The sequence below is a fragment of the Chelmon rostratus genome, chromosome 8, assembly GCF_017976325.1.
Source record: "Chelmon rostratus isolate fCheRos1 chromosome 8, fCheRos1.pri, whole genome shotgun sequence".
Lineage (NCBI taxonomy): Eukaryota > Metazoa > Chordata > Actinopteri > Chaetodontiformes > Chaetodontidae > Chelmon > Chelmon rostratus.
The window spans coordinates 15,783,031-15,805,661 of NC_055665.1; the positions used below are offsets into that span (position 1 = coordinate 15,783,031).

The following is a 22,631-nucleotide window of genomic DNA, read 5'->3' on the forward strand; positions in this document are numbered from 1 at the left end:
AGAAAGTAACTGTCGGTCCAGATCATGTTCATCCATTATGTTAAATGGTTATAGGTTTTGGTTTTTTTTTCTTCTTCTCTACAACAATGTGTTTTTTTTCATGTGAACTGGTTTTTATGTGCCTCTTCCGACAGAGGGTAATTGGAGTAGACCAGCACATGAAGAGGTGGTGCCATTTTGAAACAAGTCTTACCCACAAAATGGCTGTGTGCACCTTATTAACCCTTTTAAGACCAAGCACATCTAGTCCAGCAGACAAGTAAGCATGCCTGATTGAGTTTTCCAGTAACTTTGATCATATACATGCAGCATCAGCAGAGGGGGACTGAAACTGCACCTGGGAGCACTGAAGCCCCACTGACGACTTCAATGAACAGCCCAATCCGCTGCCAAGACAAGTAGTTCTGCCTGTCTGCCATAACACGTAGGAACTACAGGAGCAGCTGCAGCAGCAAGGAGGCAACCGCGGTGCAGTCGCCCGGAAGGAGTCGTGCTACCGCCCGCCAGGCTCTGGCAGTAACAGCCATAGAACATGGAGGGGCGGGCTCTCTCGGATTCTCCGAACCTTGTTATTGGTTGTAATGCGACAGTTGTATAACGTACGCACATTATCGGGCACATTGTCTGAAAATGCGCAAATAGAGATAATGGAGGCGGATCTGGATCTAGCGCCGCCATCCGTAGCACGACAAGCCTTGTAGCCCACGTCGTACGGGGAAAAACTCGGCGTTCTTGGACTGAACGACCCTCACCGACTCACTGTCCTCAAAGAAAAAAAGGTCTCACGACCATATTTCCCTGGAAGACGGAAGCCATCGGCAAGGAGGACAGCCGCTTTCTCCGTATACTGACAAAGAAATCCGAGATGTAATGCCTTTCAGCGAAGTCCGCAAAGTGATTAGTACAACACGGACAATGTAGTAGATCGGCCACGAAGGAAATCTGGCGGCGAAGCACGCAAGGGGAACACGGAGCACTGATCTGGTAAGGGGTCCTGCTAAAGACGAGTTGCTGAGAAGCCATTAGCTGTTGCTTATCAGTGCTAGCTTGCATTGTGCTGGTCACTGAGGTAGCTAGCAAGCTAGCTTCACGCAGAACACCAACTAGCGTCAGTTTAACATTATTTAACACGTGACTAGAGCACCGCTTACTGCACCGCTGCTGTGGATGTTAGGGTTATGTGGTCTTGTTGAGATGATTGCATCTTACCGTCTCCGTTTGTCAGCTGACCTCCATCCAGGCTGGCTAAGAGTACAGCATCTTAACAATAACACAATCAAGATTGTAGCAATACAGCCTCCAGGTGGTCATACATCGTCGTTTCCCATTAAAACGATCACATGGAATGATTTCAAATGCTCATCTCTGTCGAAATTATCACAGAGAACAAAGCACAAGTTTTCAAGAGAAAGTTTGGTAATGTTGTTATATATAACTTATGGTGATCATACCTGGCTTGTGGCAGCTCTGTTGATGGGTCGCTTGCTTTAGAGGACGCACCTCTTGTCACCCTCTAGTTCATTAAATCCCGTGATTTCCCCTACAGTCTCAGTTCTGTTATCTTTGGATAATGCACCTCTGTTATTAATTAACTGGCCCATAGTCTCCTGGTAAAAAAAGTCTGACAGTGCTGTTGCATGGGGGACCATTCATGTGACTTGACCTACCATGTCCACCTTTGTCAGAGTTCCACATTCCAGGTAGCCCAGTGGCTAGAGACAGACATGTTGGAATAGGATGCAAAAGTCCCACATGCCCACTTTTGTACAATCCTTCCAGTGGCCTCAGCCTGACATTGAATTTTGTCATAGTGGCTCTTTCATCTGTTCGTCAAAAGGTGAAACAAGGTAAAGGATTTGCTGTCCATTTATTGAGATAAACGTGTCTACTACTGCACTTCCTTTTAAGATGTCAGCAGAGAACTTATAATTTTAACATGTCCCATGATCCCTTGGAAAGAGAAGCTCTGTCAAACTATATATTATAATGCTCTCTGGCCACTTTATTAGTTGCACCTGTACAATCTAATGGAATCCAGTCTAACACCTCTGCCACATATTATACCTATGCTTATAACCAATTGTATTTCTTGATTTAGGTTTTTGAAGTGTTAATTTAGCTACATGTTTATTACTGGGGTTGTACTTAGTTGTTGTGTTGGGTTGTATTAAGACTGTTTCTAAGTGCTTTACAAAGACAGCTTGGGGTCCAGTTGCCTTTGTAAAGCACTTAAAGGTACCATGACCTGGATGAATGAGAATCTTAATATTAAGGCTGTAGTTCAAACTATATTGAACTTACACATTTTTTATATGCCTGCATCCACGGACAGTTGGACTAAGAGAAGGGCAAGTGACCTTGCTGCCATTTTGGGCCTGTTTGAAAACAGATTCTCACTAAACTCAGATCAAACTAGGCGGTGCTGATTAAGTATGTATCAAGATTCTTTCACTGCATTGCCTATTTCTCGCCTCTGATTATTTCAGAAACATATGTTAGTGTACGGTTTAGCTGTACTGTTATTGTGAAAGTTTGTGACAAGGCTGGCACTTCATCCCTCCTTGAAAGTGAATGAGTCGAAGCCAAGCACCGGCCAAATCACAGTACATCACCCAACAGCTGGAGTGTTTAGTGGTCATGTGTGGCACAGTGCATCCTGATTGGAGGTTTTTTACCTTTTGAGTAAAAACGAATGCCACAGCCCTTTTTCTCTGGTCACGAAACACCATTTCCAAAAATAATTTGCTATGGCACAGACAGCCCAATTGATCTCTCCAGCAGTGAAATACTTTAACTTAATACGTCTCTGACAGTGTCAGTCAAAACTGAACATTTATTATCTTTGTAAAAGTAGAATTTATGGTTGAGTTGTTGTTTTGGATTGCATTTTAGATTTTACAGCTGTACAAAGGGGCCATTGAGCCGAGTTGATAAATGCTAACAAAGTCATATTCAGTATTACATTTTTGCTTTTCTGAGTGATAAGAAAAGGTTTCGGCTCTATTTGTTTAGGGCAAAATGTATAACAAACATGTCTTTATCAAACTGTGTTGTCCTGGGTCTTTTATTGTTGTAGGTTGTATTTTGCATTTTTACCCCTATCACTTGGGTATATGCTCAGTTTAAAGGCTTCCTAATTCATTACAGCTTGATAGATGCAACAAAAAGTGTTGTACATGTTGCTATAGCTGTGTAATGAACCCTGGATGACTATTGTTTTGGTTGCTGGTCATTACTGATTTTAACAACTTGGTATTGTGGCATTACTAGAGTTCTTTTGTGAGCTGGTAAATCCTGTCTATTTTTTCTCATATGGATATTTCCAGTGCTTTTAACATTGCCATAGTCATTAGGGTAAGTCAGCGATCAAGATATTTTCATACATTCTAGGCCTTTGGACACAGAGTTCATTCTGTTTAACAGTTGTGCAAAACTTGATAGTTTTGTTGTTGTTGTTCAAAATACTGTTTTCATGGTTTTGCATCAGTTTGTTTCAGCCCTCGCCCTTACACATTCTCTGCAGCCCCTCCCTAAGCAAGTCCGTCCATTATTAGTAGAATTCTAACAATGAAGGTTAACAGGTTAATGTTAACAGATGATAGTATCATGATTGGCAAAGATGGGGTAAGGTTCACCACTTGGTAAAAAGCTGCATGTACAGATAGTCCAGCAGTTTAAAGAACATTTGTTAACACACAAGTGCAAGAACTTTAGGAATTTCACCATTTACAATCCGCAATATCATCAAAAGACTCCAGAAATATTTGGTCACCTAAGGGGCAAGGCCGAAAACTAACATTGAATGCCCATGACCTTTGATCCCTCAGGCAGTACTGAATTAAGAACTGACATGATTGTACAAAGGACAGTTCTACATGGGCTTGGGAACACTTCGCAAAACTGTTGTTGATAGACCCAGTTCATTGCTGCATCTGTAAATGCAAGTTAAGACTCTACCATGCAAAGCAAAATCCATATATCAACAGTTTGAGCCCAAGCTCATCTGATATGGACTGATGCAAAGTGGAAAAGTGTGCAGTGGTCTGACGAGTCCATATTTCAAATTGTTTTTGGAAATCATGGACATTGTGTCCTCCAAGCTAAAGATGAAAGAACCACCCAGAAGATAGTGAAATGGGATTAAGTATGCTATGGTATGCTGCATATTTTAAACCATTTTCTAATTGGATGTACATAACAATTTCTGTACCTTGAAAATTTTGTCTGTCTGAGTCCACATTTCAGATTGCTTTTGGAAATCATGGATGTCATGACTTCCATCTTAAAGATGAAAGGACCATCCAGATTGTTACCAGCTCAAAGTTCAAAAGCCAGCATCTGTGATGGTATGGTGGTGTGTTACTGCCCATCACATGGTTAACATGGAATAGTGTCTGTGGAAACGGTTAGGAAATTTTGTACTGAAAGGACTGTAACTTTGGAAGGTACCCTCTTGAATTGTGTGATTCAGACTGCTAATTCCTCATGTAGCCTGTGGTGCTAAAGAATGTCATGGTACTCACAAATGTTTAGGAAGCACCCAGGATCTCACATACTTCCTCAGATGGTTCCCATCAGGTCTCTCTTGGGTCTCAGTTTTAATGTAACTCAACATTGTAACAACATCTTTAAGAGTTTCATGTTGCACTGGCACCATGTCCTTGTCCTCTAAGGACTCTGTGCAAAAAGCAGTGATTCCATTTTGCATTTGTTTCATGTGTACAGAATATTCCTCATCTCTTGGGTTGTTGTCCAGTCATGCAGGTTGTGCCATCACTTGCTATTCTAAGACACGTATTCCATATCAAGCCTATTGAGACCAAGCACGAATCCTGAGTATTGAAAACTTTGTATGCAGTTAAAGAGGGGGAAAGTGCCCCGCTGGAGAGAAACTACCCCTACAATTTCCTGTATGCTGAAAGCTGCAGTACGTAAAACCTGTGCAAACCCATGCCTCTGTCTGTGCTGCCTCGTATCACTCCACTAAGGCTTTCCCACCAAACCCTCGAGTTAGAATGGCAGCAGTGGATAGGTAGTCATTTGTCCTGTAAACTCTCATAGGACCTGCTCTCCATGGTGTGAGACTCGCCAACACCCTGGTCCCTCTCACTGTCTTCTCAAAGACACTCCTCCAGAGCTTCACTTTCCCCGGCCATCAGGCACCACCAACTGCCCAACCCCCACCCCCAAAAACAAACAACAAAAATGACTCACCACGGTTTGTCATCATGCCTCTTTGTCACTTTTTAATACAAGCACCAAGTAATGGAACGTATTGTGCCCAAAGCTCTGTTTGGAACCGGGATGTGTTCATACACATGATTTGCTCTAAAGGTATAGGAGGTACTGGACAAGTTGCAGGATTTTCTGTAGGACTTTCCGCCACTGAATTAGACTTTCACCATCTGAAGTGTTGTGCATGTGCATCTGCATTTATATAGCAGCTAATAGAGACAACCTTAGTCTGAAATTACCTGTAATTGGCTGAAGTCTCCCATCATGGGCTAGATTTTCTAAAGCCTGAAAACAGCCAAGAGGAGGTGCAGACATCTAGTTTTATCTCGGACCACCTGAATTGCAATAGGCTGAAAGGTCGTTATGGAATTTTTTTCTCGATGACACCAAAGGTGCTACTGCCTACCTCAATATATACCAGTAAAATGGCACAATTCACTACACCTTTGGATTTATGCCTCTGGAGAGCTTAATAGTCTTTGATACAAGCTGTAAGCGATTGTTTGCTATCACCTTGTGTATATTTTTACCAAGCATTTTTCTATGCTTTTCAATTAATCAGCAGCAGACAGATCCAGGACCATGTCAAGGGCTGTGTGCACAATTAGACAATATTGTGAGATTTCTTGTTAAAAAAGCAGTAATTTGATCAGCTAAGCAGAGAGTTTTTAACATGAAAATGCTGTTGTCTTGAAACAAACAAACAAACAAACAATGGTTTCAATGACCTAGTGAGGATGTCCATTCATATGATTGGCTTCAGTCGATTGGGTTGGGTTTATTAATTAATATTAATAAACATAGCCCAATATTTCTGTTTTGCACTGTTAACCAGCTTGCAAATCCTCCTTCTTCTGTCAGTCTTGTCTCGTCTTCTGTTGACAGTTAAAATAACTTATCTTTTTTTGTAGGCAAGATTGATGGTCTGAGGTCCAATTTTCCACTGTTTCACCTTTCACACATTTCAGTTGTCCTATTTTACTGTCTGAATTTGCTCTAGTCCATGTAATAGAATTCCTGAAAAAAATCCTGCAATCCATCTTTCCTGTTTAAGGCCCCAGCTTGCTCTCTATTTTCAACCACTTTCACTATTTTAAAATTGCCAGTGTTAAGCCACATATTAAAAAACTCTCTCTAAACCCAGCCCAGTTAGAGAGTTACAATCTCCAAGCTACCCTTTTTATCCAAAAAAAAAAAAAAAAAAAAAACTCAAAATCTTTGACAATTTTCAATCTGGTGTCACAAACATAGTACTGTGACTTCTTACTGAGAATAACCAATAATATTCTTATACATGGAGAGGAAGGTGAAAACTCCATTCTCATCCTACTAGATTTGATTGCAGTTTTTGACACCATTGATTATGCCATTTTACTTGGTAGGTTTCATTACAATGTTGGCGTTTCGGGTACAGCTTTAAAATGGTGCCATTCCTTTTTGACATTCCTTTTTATTTTAATGTCTGTATCGACAATCATGTGTACTCCTTCTCTCCCCTGCTGTGTGGTGTCCCTCAGGGGTCACTCCTTGGACCAAACCTTTTTTCTATTGTACATGCTTCCTGTGGGTAATTTGTTTAGGCACTTTTAGGATGTGTTTTTAGCACATTCATGCCAATGAGACACACATCTATTCCTGTGCTAAACCCAGTAACCTGAATCAGTTTTAATTGATCCTGACCACTTTTCCTCAGCAGTTCATCAGTTTATTGGTCCATTTCATTCTAAAATCAAAATCTGCTGCTAAGAATCTTGGTATCATCTTTGATCAGTACATCATGACCATCATGTTACTAAGCTTGTTTAGTCCTGTTTTCTTCAGCTAAGAAATATTACAAATATCACCCCCCACCACCCCGATCCATTGATCTCTGCCTTTTTATTCATATATATTATTCAAGATTGCCTCTATTGTCATTGAGCATGTCAACGAAATTTGCATTGCAACCCCCATGTTAGAAACAAGATAAGAAAGATTATAAAATAAAGATAATAGAATAAAATAAACTAACATGCAGTAAAAATATGCGTAAATGCAATAAAATATACCAGAAATAAAAATATAGTAAGACAATAATAAAAATATACTAAAACAATAAAATATACCAACAACAGATATATTCCCCGGTCGAACTACAAAACAAAAGATGATTTATTGCTGTTTTAGCCCCAACCCTCTGGAATCATCTTCCCTAATCTATCAGATTTGCAGAATCTTTGGAACTGTATCCTGTAAAAAGATCTACATAAATAAAACTTTACCTACTTACATACTTACACTTTGTGGGTGTATTGCTGAGGACTCCAAGCAAAAAGCCCACACGGTTCACTGACAGTGTAACCTTGTGTGTCATCTATGTCTATGGCGTTTATGTCTATGGCGTTTGTCTATGCCTGTGTTTAAAGCACAAATATACACACTCACACCTCCACAAAACCCTGTGGGAAGGTGCCACACTGCTGGATTTTAATTATGCAAATGCAAACCGAACAATACCCACAGCTGCAGATTCACATTAAAAGCATTTAACTGCTAACACATGAGTTGGCTTCTATTGTGTTTGTCAGTAAGGTTTGCGCCACTGTCGTTCATCAGAAATCATCTACAACACAAGACAGTTGCATTGCCTGGTGCATCTATGCATTGATTGGGTATAAAAGTGTGCCACAAAAAATATTCACACCGTTACAGTATTTAAGAAAGTACCATCTCACTCATTTGTGTCTTAGCTGTGGGGTGCATGGTGCCTGTAGCTGCTGATTCTGCAAGCAGAGTCTAACCAGAATATCTGGGAGATTACCCAGGCATTTTGCATGTCTTACCTTGCCAAGACATCCCATGCCTTTCACATGACTTATGACTTCAGTGAGCCAGAAACGTCTCTTTGAAATCCTAGCATGTCTTTTGTCAATGTTGAGCAGTTGATTGATTATTCCCCGACTTCATCTAAAAACCCAAACTAGTATCTATCAGAGTTGTGGTCGTGCTGCTAGCATGCATATAGTGAACAGGTGCGTTGCTGTGGAGATGGCGGGAGGTGTCCAGTACAGGGATTAGAAAAGGAAGAAGAGGAGTGTAGACTGCAAAAACAGTTCGGTTCACTAACCAATACTTGGGTCCGGGAACATTTAAAAGAAATGCAGCTGTGAAATTCCTTCTGCGAGAAAGGCCTCCAGGGTTAGCCCCATCCATTCTCTTTGGACGCTTCATTGATGTTGTCAGATAATCTTTGTCTGGGTTGGCTTGACCTCATATTAAGATCAGAATTCATGAGGCAGTCATCTAGAAGCAAAGGTAATTTTATGAAGGACAATTGAAAGTAAACTACTTCTACCACATCTGTTTCTTAAGAGTACTTCACCCAACGCCTTTGAGAGGTAATTTCACAATTAAATTGATTGATCATCTGCTGGTTAAGTGAGCAGAAAAAAAAGAAACCTGTCAATCTACTGTTTCATAGGCTTGTCATTAAAACATGATGGGTATCAGCACTGCTTAAGGGGTAAAATGCTTGTAGTTTAGCCCAAGCTTAAATGGTACTTGTTACTGGTAAAAATGCATTCACAAACCTGGCCCTGTGGCCAAATTGGCAAGCATTGGGTTGTGTCAGGGAGTCTGCAATACTTGTCTTGGCAGGTGGCTTGGTGTGCAGGTACATGCCTGCTACCTCAGAGCATACATAGTATTCTCCCCCCATTGCTTTTCTGCTGTTGGTAGTAACTATAAATAATGGCTGGCACCATGAAAGGAGCAAATCCTGCACAGAGATTCTGGGATATAAGTTGGCTCAGTCATAGAAACTCCTGATACCCTCCTGCTTGTTGTTCTTGAAATAACGCGTGGGGGAAGTCAGGTGCTGTGTGTTAATAGAGTAAAAACAGAAGCACAGATGTTGCACATTGTACACTTAGTGTCCTTTGGACTTGAGGGGAAAACCAAACCTCAAATCTGTGTTCTGTTTATCAAACACTGTGTTGGCTTGAAAGGTGGCTTTGAAAAGTTTGCAGTTTGCTCCATCATGGCAACAGTAGTCAGGTGGGATTCACAACAAGCCGTGACCCTTGTGTCCATAAAGACACATATTTAATGGGATTCAAATTAAACTACAAGGCTTCACAGAATAGCACAATCAGTAAACAAAACATAGAAAAGAGTATGCAAACTCTTGTGTATTGCCCGTTTTAGCACTGATTATAACTTACAGTCCATATTCTTGGGTTATCATTGTGAACTCCACATTTGAGATTCCCTAAAGTGAATCAGTGATTTTGAGGCCTGACGACTATAACCTTTGTAAAGATTGCTCCAGAGGTGGTTTTGTCTTTGAGGTTCTTTAATGACAACTCGTGAACTCAACAGCACAGTGGGTACACTATCCTCGAATGCCCCCACATCTTGCGTGTCTTACTGTATAACTCCCTTGATTACCGTATATGACACAATACTTGTGCAAGCGCATCTATTGCCATATAGGACATCCCCCCCTTCAAAATGGATTATTCCCCTTAAGACAAACACCCGTTGCTAGAACAAATCCCCTTACATTTACTATCATTTTAAAACAGTTTTAACCCATTTATATAAATTCTGTAACAAACACAACTCAGCAAGAACTTGGATCGACATTCACAACAATAACACCATTTCAATACAACTTTTTTTTTTCACATTTCACATTCTGTTTTTTTCACTTCTCACTCCCACCCCCTTTTTTTTGTTAAACCCCCCCCCCCCCCCAAAGGCCACAGGTTGAGTCTACAGGTCAAGTCTGTTGACTGGTTTGCACACCCGTCCAGATCTTGTCACAGTCTGACCGGGCATGAGGCTTGCAGGTGTAGCCACACTCTGACTGGTGGGGACTGTCTCTGTCATATCAGAGTGTGTGTCTGTCCCTGTGTTCTTGCTGGTTGCTGGTCAGGAAGACTGGGAAACCGGCTCAGGTTGAAGATGGCGGCAGTTCCGCAGATGCTCAGCTCCGTGCTGCGTCTTGATGATGAAGGATCTCGGAGTGGTGCTTTCTCCCAAAACCACCGCTGGCCGTGACCATGATTTCTCATGTCCAACTTGGACTTCACCGCATCACCTGGCTGCAGGAAAGGTAAGGGTCGGGGTCCGTGGCGGCCTGCCTGGCCTTCTCTTGGTCATCCTTCTCCTTCAATGCATCTGTGCTCGGCCACTTTGGTTGAAGATTCTTCTCCAGGATAGGGAGCGTTGTTCTGATCTCTCTCCCCATGAACAGCTCTGCAGTGCTGTAGCCAGTTGAGGAGCATGGGGTCGACCTGTAGATCATCAGGGCCATCACTGGATCTGCTTGTTTGAGGATTTTCTTGGCTGTTTGCACGGCCCTCTCTACATGTCTATTGCCCTGTGGGTGATGTGGGCTGGACGTGCACTGTCTGAAGTCAAAATGCTGATGGCATGTGCAGTATTTCTATGAATCTGGAGTAATAGTCTGAGATAACCAGGTAGTTCTGGTGATTGTACTCACATAAATCCATTGCGATTCTCTTCCACGGACGATCTGGAAGTGGTGTAGAGGTGAGTGGTTCCTTTTGTTGTGTTCTCTTCTGTTCGAGGCACACCTGGCATGATGACACTAGGCTGCTTATCTGTGTAGCGAGACCGGGCCACTACACTGATGAGCAGGCTCTTTCCCTACATTTAGCCAGTCCTTGGTGCCCTTCATGGATTTTCCGGAGAATCTCTTTTCTCATCAGCTGCAGAACCATGATTCTGCATCCCCTGAGGACCAGGCCATTGTGCAGTTCTGCTTTGACCTGCATGTGGTGTCTTATACTCACAGGCACTTTGCAGCTGTGTTCCGGCCATCCCATCCGTATGAAATTGATGAATGACTGCAGTTCGGCATCGGCTGATCTCATCCATTTTGCTCTGGCTAGCAGGGATTGCCCCCACTACACTAGCAACATGCCCGTGGAGCTGAAGGAGCACACCTCCATAGCTGCTGGCGTCGGCTGACACGGCCATGGGCTTGCTGACATCGTAGTAGGCAAGGACTGGCGCTGTCGTCAGTAGCTGTTCAGTGTGTTCGAAAGCTGTTTGTTGTGCGTGACCCCATGTCCATGCACTTTTGTTTTTCAGGAGCTCATACAGCGGCTGGGCCACTGTGGACAGGATGGAGATGTACCTTCCGAGATAATTCACCATGCCCAGGATCCTCTTTAGTTCTGGCACATTCGTTGGCGGTGGCAGCTGTTGTATAGCCTCGATTTTGTCTGTGTCTGTGTCCATCCTTATCGATGGTGATGCCCTAGAAAGCACAGCTGGTGTTGTCTGATGGAGCACTTGTCGTGGTTGAGCTTCAACCCAGCTGTCACGATGCACTGCATGACCTTCTCCAGACACTGGTTGTGTTCACTCACTTTGGCCCCGTAGACAAGCACGTCGTCCATGAAGATCTCCACTCCCTCTAGCCCCTCCATCGTCTCCATCATCTTCCTCTGAAAAATCTCAGGAGCGCTGGTTATCCCGAATGGCAGCCTCTTGAAGTGGAATCTGCCAAACAGGGTGATGAAGGTCGTGAGCTTGCAGCTGTTTCGGTGCAATGGGATTTGGAAGAACCCACTGGCTGCATCGAGCGTCGAGAAGACAGTGGCACCGCTCAGCTTTGTTATTATTTCGTCTGTGGTAGGTAAGATGTACTGTTCTCTCTTAACAGCTTCATTCAGTCTTTTGAGGTCTACACAGATGTGCGCTTTACCTGTGTTTTTCTTTAAGACTGGCACCATAGACACACACCAGCCGGTAGGCTGTGTCACCCTCTCTATGATGCCGTTCCTCTCCATCCGCTCGAGTTCCTCTCTGACCTTTTGTAGAATGGGGATTGGCACGAACGACGTATGCTGTGATCGGGTGTCTATTTCCTGTAAGCCACAGTGCTCTGGAACTGTCATATGCACTGCAACTCACCACCTGGGCTATCCAATGGGATGTCTGCGGTGAGAGTCTGAGTGAGTGGTAGGTTTCCTTGCAGATGACATTTACGTCGGCCCCTGTGTCGATCTTGAACTCCACTGCAGTGGAGCCTACCTGCAGTTTGACTGTCCATTGCGCTGATGACCCCTCGACTGCTTTGCTCACTGCCCCAAGGAAATATGATGGTTGCTGCTGCTGCTCCATGACCTCGCTCACCCTCTTGCTCTTAGACACTCTGCTCCAATGCCCCACTTTGTTGCACAAGTTGCATGTGGGCAGATCTCATCTCTGCTGTGACGCGTTTTCCCGCGCTTTCTACTTTTGCCACCTCCATTATGTCAGCAAACCCCCCCCCCCCCCCCTTTTGGCTTTCTTTGGAATTTTGCATTTTTGTTGAATTTATGACTCACTTCATGCACGACCCCAGTTGCCTCTCCTTGCATGTTAACTTGTGAAGCGACCCTCTCTGACTGCCTGACAGTTTCGATTGTCAGTGCTTGGGTAAGGTCCTTCATTAGCTGAAGCTTTCGTGAGACGTCTTTGTCTAGTATTCCAACTACAATTCGGTCGTGAATGTTCTCTTCACAATGTTCCAACAGTTCATACAAAGCCCTAATATAATTCTCTGCTTTTTCCCCGGGTCTTTGAATGCGTTGATGGAAGCATGCCAGCTCGTAATCACATTTCTGCACGGCACAAAGTACTCGTCAAACTTGGCTAGCACAACATCAAAGTCGTTTTCATCTTCATTTTCCCCAAACGTGAACGAACGAAACACATTCTCAGCCTCGCTTCCCATAGCGTAGATCAAGCTGCTCACCTGCACCACGCCATCTTCATTGCTAAGTTTGGTAGGAGTTTTGAATCTTACAAAACGTTGCTTCCAGTTGGGCCACTCTGCAGGTTTATCAAATGAGAAGTTCGCCGGGGGGTTGAATTTTGCCATGACTCTCCGTCTTGCACTTTTGACACCATGTAAAGATCACTCAAGAGGTTTTGTCTTTTTAGGCTTTTTAATGACAACCCGTGAACTCAACAGCACAGTAGGTACACTATCCTCGAATGCCCCCACATCTCGTGTGTCTTACTGTATAACTCCCTCGATTACCGTATATGACACAATACATGCACAGGCGCATTTATTACCATATTTGATCAACCTTCACTTTTTTCTGCTGTCGCAACTGAAGGTGACTTGGCTTTGTGTTTTGGATCATTGTCATGTTAGAAACTCCAACTGCATTCCATGTGCAGCTTCTGGGCTAATGAATGCAAATTGTCCTCCAGTATATTCTGATAACATGCTACATTCATCTTTCCATCAATTTTGTGATCTTGTGGATGGTGCACTTTTCATCATAGGCCTTATTCACTCCCCTCCAAACATGGTGTTTATGGTTGTGACCATAAAGTTTATTTTTTGTCTCATCACTCTAAATGACTTTATTTCAGAAGTTTTGAGGCTTGTCCAGGTGCCGTTTGGCATATTGTAAGCAGGCTGTTTTGTGGTGTTGCTGCAGGAATGGATTTTTTCTGGCAACTCAACCATACTGCCCATTTTTGTTAAAGTGCCTCCTTATTGTGCATCTAGAAGCAGCGGCAACATTTTTTTGCACAGCAACCTGTATTTCAGCTGTATTTCAGTTTTTCTTTGCATCCCAACCAATTTTCCTAGCAGTTGTGGCTAAATCCTTTGTTAGTCTACCTGCCTGTGTCTTGCTATCAATAGAACCCCTAATTTTAAACCAGTTTGAACACTACTCATTGGCATTTTCAAATCTCTGGATATCTTTTTATATCCTTTTCATGATTTATGAAGTTCAATGAGCTTTTCTCGCAGATCCTTTGGCAGTTCTTTTGCTTTCCCCATGGCTCAGTATACAGCAAAGTCAGTGAAGCCTGAATGGAATGTGTAGGGGTCCCTCAAGAACTAAGAAACTCTTCGACTATAATGTGGATACTTGCCCTTAATAGCAGTTTAAACCTGTGTGTGTAAACTGTGTATATTATTCAAGGGTATGTAAACTTTTGATCAGGGCCATTTGGTTAATTTCAGTTTTCATTATGATTTAAAAAGGGCACACACAATTGTTTAATGATAAATTGCTTCATATGACCACTGTCCCTAAATAAAGTTTTCTACATGATCAGACATATTTTCCAAAAATATAAAAAAATTGACAATTTTGACAGGGTTATGTAAATGTATAGGCATAACTGTAATTTCTTCACAATAAATACACAAATTAAATGCATCGCTTTCCTTTAGTCCTGGCATAACTAGCTGCACAATAAGTCATTCACAGCCAACCTGTTTGCATGAGACAGAGGCTAATAGTTAACTGTGTTAATCAAAGATTTGAAAAAAAGAGATTCTTACCATCCATGTTTATTCTTAGGTGAGGTTTTGAGTAGATTGTCAAGATCTGTAAACTAAGCTTGCATGTGAAACGTATGGATAACAGCCTTTAATATTTTGCGAACACAAGCCTTGAATTCTGGCTTGTTGAGAGCAATAGCCACTGATGCCTTTTTTATTTAGCAAAAACTAGATGCAGTAACAGTAATAATAATAATTGGATTTCTTTCCCTTTTGCAGGCCACCAGGATTGATGACTTTCAAGATTTAGATGCCCTCAGACATTGTAACACCAGGTACAAAAGAATTTTAAAATTAAATTTATTATTGTATTTTTTTATTTTTTTATTTTTTTTTTGGCTTTGAGGAATGCTTGTTTAAGAGGAAAATACATATATGCAGTGGTGAGTAGAGTGCTGAAAATCTATGTTCAAGTTAAAGTACAATTACTCCCATAAAGACTAAAATGAGAATTCCCATTAGAGAAGCTTACTCAAGTAAAAGTTAAAAAAAAAAAAAGGTACATTGTTAATAAATTACTCAAAGTTTTTGTCCTCCGGGCAGCTGGCAATTTAGCATCTGCAGTAGAGGTACTCCTCACAAACCCAAGTCATGTCTCATGGTTACACATGCAGGTTGGATGACCTTATAACAGTTACATTATCCTTCAAATGTAAATATTAGTCATTGCTGGCTGGTAACTGTGTTGTTGATCTGTAGATTAACATTGTTTTCTTCTTAGCTTGTTTTAAACTGATGAATAATGTCTAGCATATTTGGTTCTGTTTTTAAAGTTGACATGTTTGGTCCCTTGTTTGGCCTGCAGAGGTTTAATGTTTGTGATTCTCCTCTGGCTGGGCAATGATTTCAAATTTGTGCTGGGGCATTGTTGTGTGAGGTGGAAAATAATGAGTGGGAAGCCAGGGTCAAGATGATGAATGGGCGCCCAACTTAGTAAGCACGAGCTAGCAGTACTTTTTCTTTGGTAGTCTGTTTGTCTCTTCAAACACAGTGCTGGATCGTTAACATACAGTGGACCATAACATAACTCCAAAAAAGACTCCACTTAGTATAAACTGATTAGAGTAAGTGGCAGCTAATAAACCCTGTAAACTCGCTTCTAACTTTGAACTGTACATTCAAGTATATTAAGTTCATTCTCGATTTGTCAGTAGATAAAATTGTAGGCTACTATTTGTGTTTCTGTTGTTCAGGCTATTAGGTAGGGATGCACGATAACAGTTTTTTAAAACCGACACGATAACCGATAACTTTTAGCTTCTAAAGGCCGATACCGATAACCGATAACACACACATATAAGTAACATCATGACATCAATACTATGAACAAAACCAAAAACAGTTTTGACTCTTTAAATGAAGAGATGTTTTTCCAATGAAAAGCTATTGGCAAGCCTCTCAAACATTTTTTTAAAGCTATCAAACAAACCTATTTGATATCTCACATCAATTTAAATAAGGTGCATTACCTACTGATAAAAAAATAAAGGCCCCTTGAACTGATGCAAATACATGAATAAGGATTACAAACTGAAAAAGTGCATTCCAGAAGTTTCCAAAAAATAAATATACATAGAAAATGAATGCACTGACACAAGTTACATTCAAACATTTCCATGTAAACAAACTGCAAAGTGCATTCCTCAATGGCAATAAAAAATAATGTGCAGTGCATAATGCACTGACACAAGTTAGAACATGGTTAAATACTCAATTCTGATTCAACAACAAAATTCAGCTGTGTTTATTTCTCGATAGACGACCGCCTGCTCAGGAATTCCTAACAGTCATAGACTAAAGGGGCAATCCCTGAATGTACCAAGCTCAATAACAAATCGCCAGCTGATCTGAGCGGCAAAATATGGAGTATTTTCCGGACATTACTTTTAATTTGTTTGGAGAGAACCAAACACTTGGCTGGAGAATGAAATGTCCCCAGCAAAAAAGACGAGAAAAGAAAAGAAGATGCTGGACTGACAGGAGAAGCGATATTAAGGCACAAGCGACTTGAGGACACAGAGATTGACCAGACTGAAGCAGACAGACACGAAAAAAAACACTAAGAAAAACACAGCATGAGCGATCAACGTGCTAAAAGACTGCTTAGTGGAGACAAAATTGGAGACAGATTTTAATGACGACACTGATGCGGGACTTTTATCCCTCAATACAAAATAATAGCGGTAAATCAAACTCTGTTGCCAGCTACTTCTCTCTCAGGTCTGGGATATCCTGTCAGTTCTCCACATTTGACACAATTTCTCTGAATAACTGTAAAGAAATCAGTTTTCCTGCCTGCCGGCCTGTGCACAGTGAGGGGCGGTTGCTAGGCAACATACGTGTTTACTTTCAGAGCCACTGTGCAGTGAGAGTGGTGACAGACGAGAGTAGGCTCATTTTAAATCCATAGAATATGTTTTAATCACTATTTTGTGTCACATTATTGAATGCTTTAGTTGTAAGCCGTGTTCTAAGCGGGATAATGTATAGTGAGCAGGTTCCTATGGAGTTAATTTAAACACAAGATACTTGTGCTCAAAAAGAGGATTCATTCTCAGTGAAGAACCTTGGACCCCTAATCTGCCTCTATACATGCCAAAGAGCAGTGATTCCTAGCACGTCTCTGGGGGTCATCAGGTGGAAACCTCCCTTCAACGGTGTTTCGCCTACTTAGTCCCACTACACCTCCAGGAGGCTAGGCGGTGAACTCCGGCGTCCCAGAGTCACCCCCCCTAGTGCCAGTTCACACTGCTCCTACACAATCCAAACAGCACTGCCACGTTCAACTGACCCAGGCCTGTTTAGGAGATGCTCCAGGTAGTGACCAGTACCGATGCTACCATTTAGCTAAGGCTAATGCTAATGCTAACCCCTAAGAAGAACAAAAGAAGACAATACAGTTCTGATGCAACCATTTAGCTAATGCCAATGCTAATGCTAAATGCTAACCGCTACCTGCTAAGAGGAACAGAAGAAGACAATACAGCTAGATTCACCTATACTGTTAATGTTAACTGCTAGATGCCAATACTAACTGCTAAGATACTATCATACTACCACCGCTTTAGCTATTGTTAGCTGCTACAATGCTAGCACAGGCCTCGATGCCACATGTAACTGCCAGTTGCCGCACTACCATCAGCTACCCCTGCCTCTCACCAACTGCACCAATAAAAGCGGGATGGGAATATAAACCCTGGTTCGGGTAGGGGGAGAGAAAGTAAAGAGGTAGAGTTAAAGATGAAAGTAGAGATTGGATACAAACCCTTGTTCGGGTAGGGGGTAGAAAGTTTAGAGCAGGGGTCACCAACCCGGTGCCCGCGGGCACCAGGTCGCCCGCAGCATCCACATCAGTCGCCCGTAAGCCAGTTCTAAAAATAGCACACGAATTAGCTCTGTCTAAAATTTTATTTAATTGTGTTGCTATTCTTTTTGAATTACATTTACAGTGATGTAAGTATGTATGGGTGTAGTATGGGTCGGTCAGTCTAGTGCGCATGACAAACCAGCTTTGCTGAGATGAGCTTGTGAGCTCGCCCCTAAAGATGAGGAGACGAACGCGTTTTCTACCCACAAAAACATGGCAGAAAAAAGGAAGAAAATGTATCATTTTCACAGTGAATGGGAAGAGTTCTTTTTCACTAACGTGAAAGAAAACTGTGTGTGTCTCATTTGCGGTGCGACTGTGGCGACGGCTAAGCGGCACAACGTGGAGAGACACTAATAATATAAAATTAAAGGTACACTGTGTAACTTTGTTATTTCAGATGTGTATTATCAAAGTGGTAGCCCTTTGCATTACTCAGTGCCCCTGAAGTAGCTCTTAGTTTCAAAAAGGTTGGTGACCCCTGGTTTAGAGGGTGCTGAAGGTCGAGGCCTAATCGACAGACTAGATTTAACAGCCTCTTCTAACATTTCCTTCAAGAAGCAAACAAAACAGGAAAACAACCAAAAAAGAACAAACAAGCCAACTCTGTATCTTACACACAAACTCACCTGAACAGGCCACATGGTCCCAAAGAGAGACTCTAGCTGGCCACACCCCCACCTTATCTACACTTCCTCTTCCTGGATCTCTTCCTATTGGGAGAGCAAGAAGATGGGGCGGGGAAAGCAGAGCAGAGGTGTCTTGTTCAGACTTTAACCTCTTCTCCTGCCGGCTTAGGCATGCATGTCCTCTGCCTCCCCCTACCCCCTCACTGTCCCTATTTCACCCCCCAACTACTATTATTTCTCCTAATCCATATCCACTGACTAGACCTAGCAGCCTCATCTGACATCTCCCTCACTGTCTTCTTTAAATTTTGCCCCTGCGCTCCCAGCTCCCTCAACAGTGAAACAGCTGACCCTGAAACAAAACCTCTACACCCCACTTCAACCGGACAAACCCTGGTCTTCCATCCCCTCTGCTCAGATTCTGTCTTTAAATCTGCATACCTCGTCTTCTTCCTTTCATAAGCTGCCTCCACTGAATTTTCCCAAGAGACTGTTAACTCAATAAAATACAGTCTTTTTACTCATGGACCATAAGACAATGTCCGGCCTCAGATTACTATAAACTATTTCCTGGAGCACAACTAGCTTTCCTCCCAAGTCGACCTGCATTAGCCCCTACCTGCCTTCTCCATGACTTAGCAGCTCTATTTTTCTCCCCCTCTCGAACAAACTGCACAACTAACCTCTCCTTTCTAGAACTTCCAAAATTCACCTGCTTCCTTCTTTCTTCAGTGCCTGCGGCTAAGCTTCTCAGCACCTGATTATGCCGCCATGTATACCGGCCTTGTGATAAGATAATTCTACAACCTGACAAAATGTGCTTTAAACTTGCTGTACCTGAGCAGAGTGGGCACGATTGATCGCCCTGTACCCAGAGTCTTAGGTTCTGCGGGGTTGGCAACACATCGTATGTCGCCCCTATCAGAAATTTAATACGGCCTTCCTCCATATTCCACAGGTCCCTCCAACTAAGTTTCCTCTTCTCAACACCTTCCCAATTCAACCATTGTCCCTGTTTGGCCTGACCAACTGCTTTTGCCCCCTTAACAACTCCTCCTGCCTACGCACCTGTTCCACTACAAGCTTTCTTTTCTCCTTTAGACCTACTTTATTCCACACTGGTTTGCCTGGGCCAAGCCCCAAGCCTCCCCGGCCAAATTGAACATTTCCTACTATATCTGCATACCTAAGAGTTGCCTCTGCCTCCTGCACTGCTGCCCTTGGGTTCCATTTCCTCCCCCCAGAAGGGTTCGGAACCACATTGCTAACTAACATGTCCTTACTCCCAGATAACAAAAGTTCTGTCCTAACCTTAGTGCATTTGAACTCCTCTGTTAGACTGGATACTGGCAGCTGAAGCATTCCTTTCCCATACAAAGCTACATTGCTTAAGCACCTGGGAGCACCCAACCATTTTCTAATATAAGAGATAACTCGCCTTTCCATTCTCTCTGCTGCAGATAATGGGACTTCATATACTGACATTGGCCACATTAACCTAGGATACAAGCCAAATTGCAAGCACCACAATCTCAGTTTTTCTGGGAGCCCTGATTTATCTATTCTCTCCAGCCCTTCTGCAACATCCTTTCTAAATTGCACAACCTGTTCAACATAATTCAGGTCCACATTATACCACCGTCCTAGACTCTTGACTGATTTCTCCCTAATTGTTGGGATTTTCTCACCATCTATCACAGAAATAAACCCCGACGGGACGCTTCGCGTCAGGCTTCTATTCATCCTGTAGAAAGATACATTATCCCTTACTTAGACTTATCTATGTAAACAAACTGAAAAAGTGCAATTCTCAATGAAAATAAAAAATAATGCGCAGTGCATATTTTACTGACACAAGTTAGACTTGTTGATGTAAACAAACTGAAAAAGGGCTGTCCATAGTAAGTCAAGCGCCATCACATCAATGATTAAATCTTTAATAACCTTAGCCCCTGGGTCATCCTCTGCAAATTTCTTGGATCTTTCAAATGCCTCGCCGATGTAAGTCCCGGTGGCTTCTTTGCGGCTGGCTTGCTAACGTTAGCGTCTTTAGCAGTCCGGGCGTCCTCATACGCTTTCCAAACTCCGTCAAAGCGGTGGTTATGTTTCAGGTGGCTGATCAGGTTTGAAGTATTAAAGCTTGTGCTATATCTCCCTCCTCATGAAACTCGCTTGGAACATTTGTTACGAATAACCAGCGAACTGTCTTCTTTGGAAACTTTGAAGAAGTGTGAACTCTGTTTTCGTAAGCACACTGTGCCGCATGCTGCATTCAAGGTGTAACATACATTCCCTGTTCCCTTGGTTGCTAGAAGTTCTTTAGGCCTATTTAAGTTCATGTTTCTATTTTTTGTCTGTAACGTGGAAAAATACTGCGAATATTAATTCAAGTCAGCAACTAACAAAATTATGACCGAGTTAACGAGTTGTTTTCTGGCATGAGGGTGTATTCTTGATTTTTCCAATTGAGAAAGAGTTTTTCTGATTATGCCAACATCACTTGAACAGAGCATTCACTGCAGGCCATTCGGGTCTCATAGTGGGAGCGAGGCACGGTTAATCGTATTCATAAAAAAGTAGGCGGGGACTTAACACTTCACACAACACAATCTGCCTGAAGATAGAAGCTTTCAGACAGGAGGGTGGCATACCTTCTGTTCGTTGTACCCTCTTGGATCTTCGCTTAACAGATGCAGAGTACATCTAAGGGGGTCAGGGGTGAGAGGATTGCATGAGGTGAAATCGGTTTTGTAATGTCGATATGAGAGCAGGGGATGATTCTTACAGTGCGTGGGGATGATAAACTGTGGCTGGTGATGTACTGCATGCCTCCCCACACTGCCACAGGGTTGTTGGTTGGAAACCTGTTTTCCAACTTTTCAGTATAGCTTCTCTTTCTTTCTGGCCTGATCATCCCCACTTTTGTAGGCCTCCTCTTTGCCTTACAAAGCTGCTTGAGATTAGCTGGAAAATTGGGGTTTGTTGTTGTTTTAGTTAGTTAATGCAGTGTGTGAACCCAGAGAAGCTACAATTTCTCACCAAAAAGCATTTTAAGACACCAATGGATTTTTTTAACTCATTGTAATTATGAGCAGTCAATACTGATGGGAGATTTAGTAGAAGCCAACTTCAGCAGCCTGTGTTAGCTTAATCAAGTGGATATTTTCAATAGTTCAGAGTTTTTGTGTCTATTTGTGTTTCCCTGGACTGTTCTTTCTTACTCAGCTGTAACTTTGAAAGATACCCACTCACACTGGTAAACTCACACTGTTAAAGTGTCATATTAGAGTCGAATGAATGTGGTGGTCCAACCTACAATCACTAGAGAGAGGGAAATGGGCACAGTTTTCAATGAGTTCTCCAACTTTTACCCCTCCACAGTAGGCTGAGACTTATCTAAGTCTCAGCCTACTACTTATCTAAGTTATGGTCATGGTGGTAGCATGCTATGCAAAGTAGGTCAGAGGTGACTATCCCTAGCTAATTTTTGTAGCTCTTCCCACTGACTTTGCAGGCCTGTCAGGGTGTGTAAACATTCCAGAATGTTCTGGGTCTGCCCAAGGGTGTACTGCAAGTTCAAATGGGATGACCATGGCTGTGACCAATTCGCCCATGGGAGCAAGATGGGTAAGCGGGTATTAAGATCAAAATGTGCATCAAGATGAGCAAACCTACATCTCATTGTTGTTCTACCTTTTCCAGCTCCCTTCCTTACATTTCACGCATCAAAAATCAGTCCCCATAGCTAGGTGTCAATGCACAAGGCCTTTTGCTTTAACCCACTTCCTGGCTTGCAGTGTATTAAACCCTTGTGCCTCTGTTTTTGAATGATGAGTCCACATGGCATGTTGCACCGGACTCGGAGATTTACAGGGACAAACAGACTCCTCCACTACAATAAGGTTGCGATTCCTCCTGTAAATTCTTCCCCAGGGTCAGAGTTGTAGTGGCTTTTGAAATGTTCATAGTAATGATAATAATCAATTTTTTCCAGGTTTCCATTCAGATGTAACCCACATGGTCCTGGATAGTCCTAGTCCTCATTTGACCAAGGAAAGGTCAGATTCTAATTATTCTGTCAATA

General features: G+C 42.4%; 1 protein-coding gene across 2 annotated transcripts in view; it reads left to right on the plus strand.

The window, feature by feature from the left end:
- The first annotated feature begins 461 nt into the window (after nt 1-461).
- Nucleotides 462-22,631, plus strand: part of znf1035 (zinc finger protein 1035) — a 31,211-nt gene continuing 9,041 nt past the window's right edge. Inside the window, exons 1-3 of one of the 2 annotated variants that reach the window (XM_041942491.1) lie at nt 462-984; nt 14,771-14,826; nt 22,542-22,605. The gene's annotated coding sequence lies outside the window, so the exon portion shown is untranslated. The remainder of the gene's footprint in view (nt 985-14,770; nt 14,827-22,541; nt 22,606-22,631) is intronic. The other variant, XM_041942492.1, reaches the window with a different exon arrangement.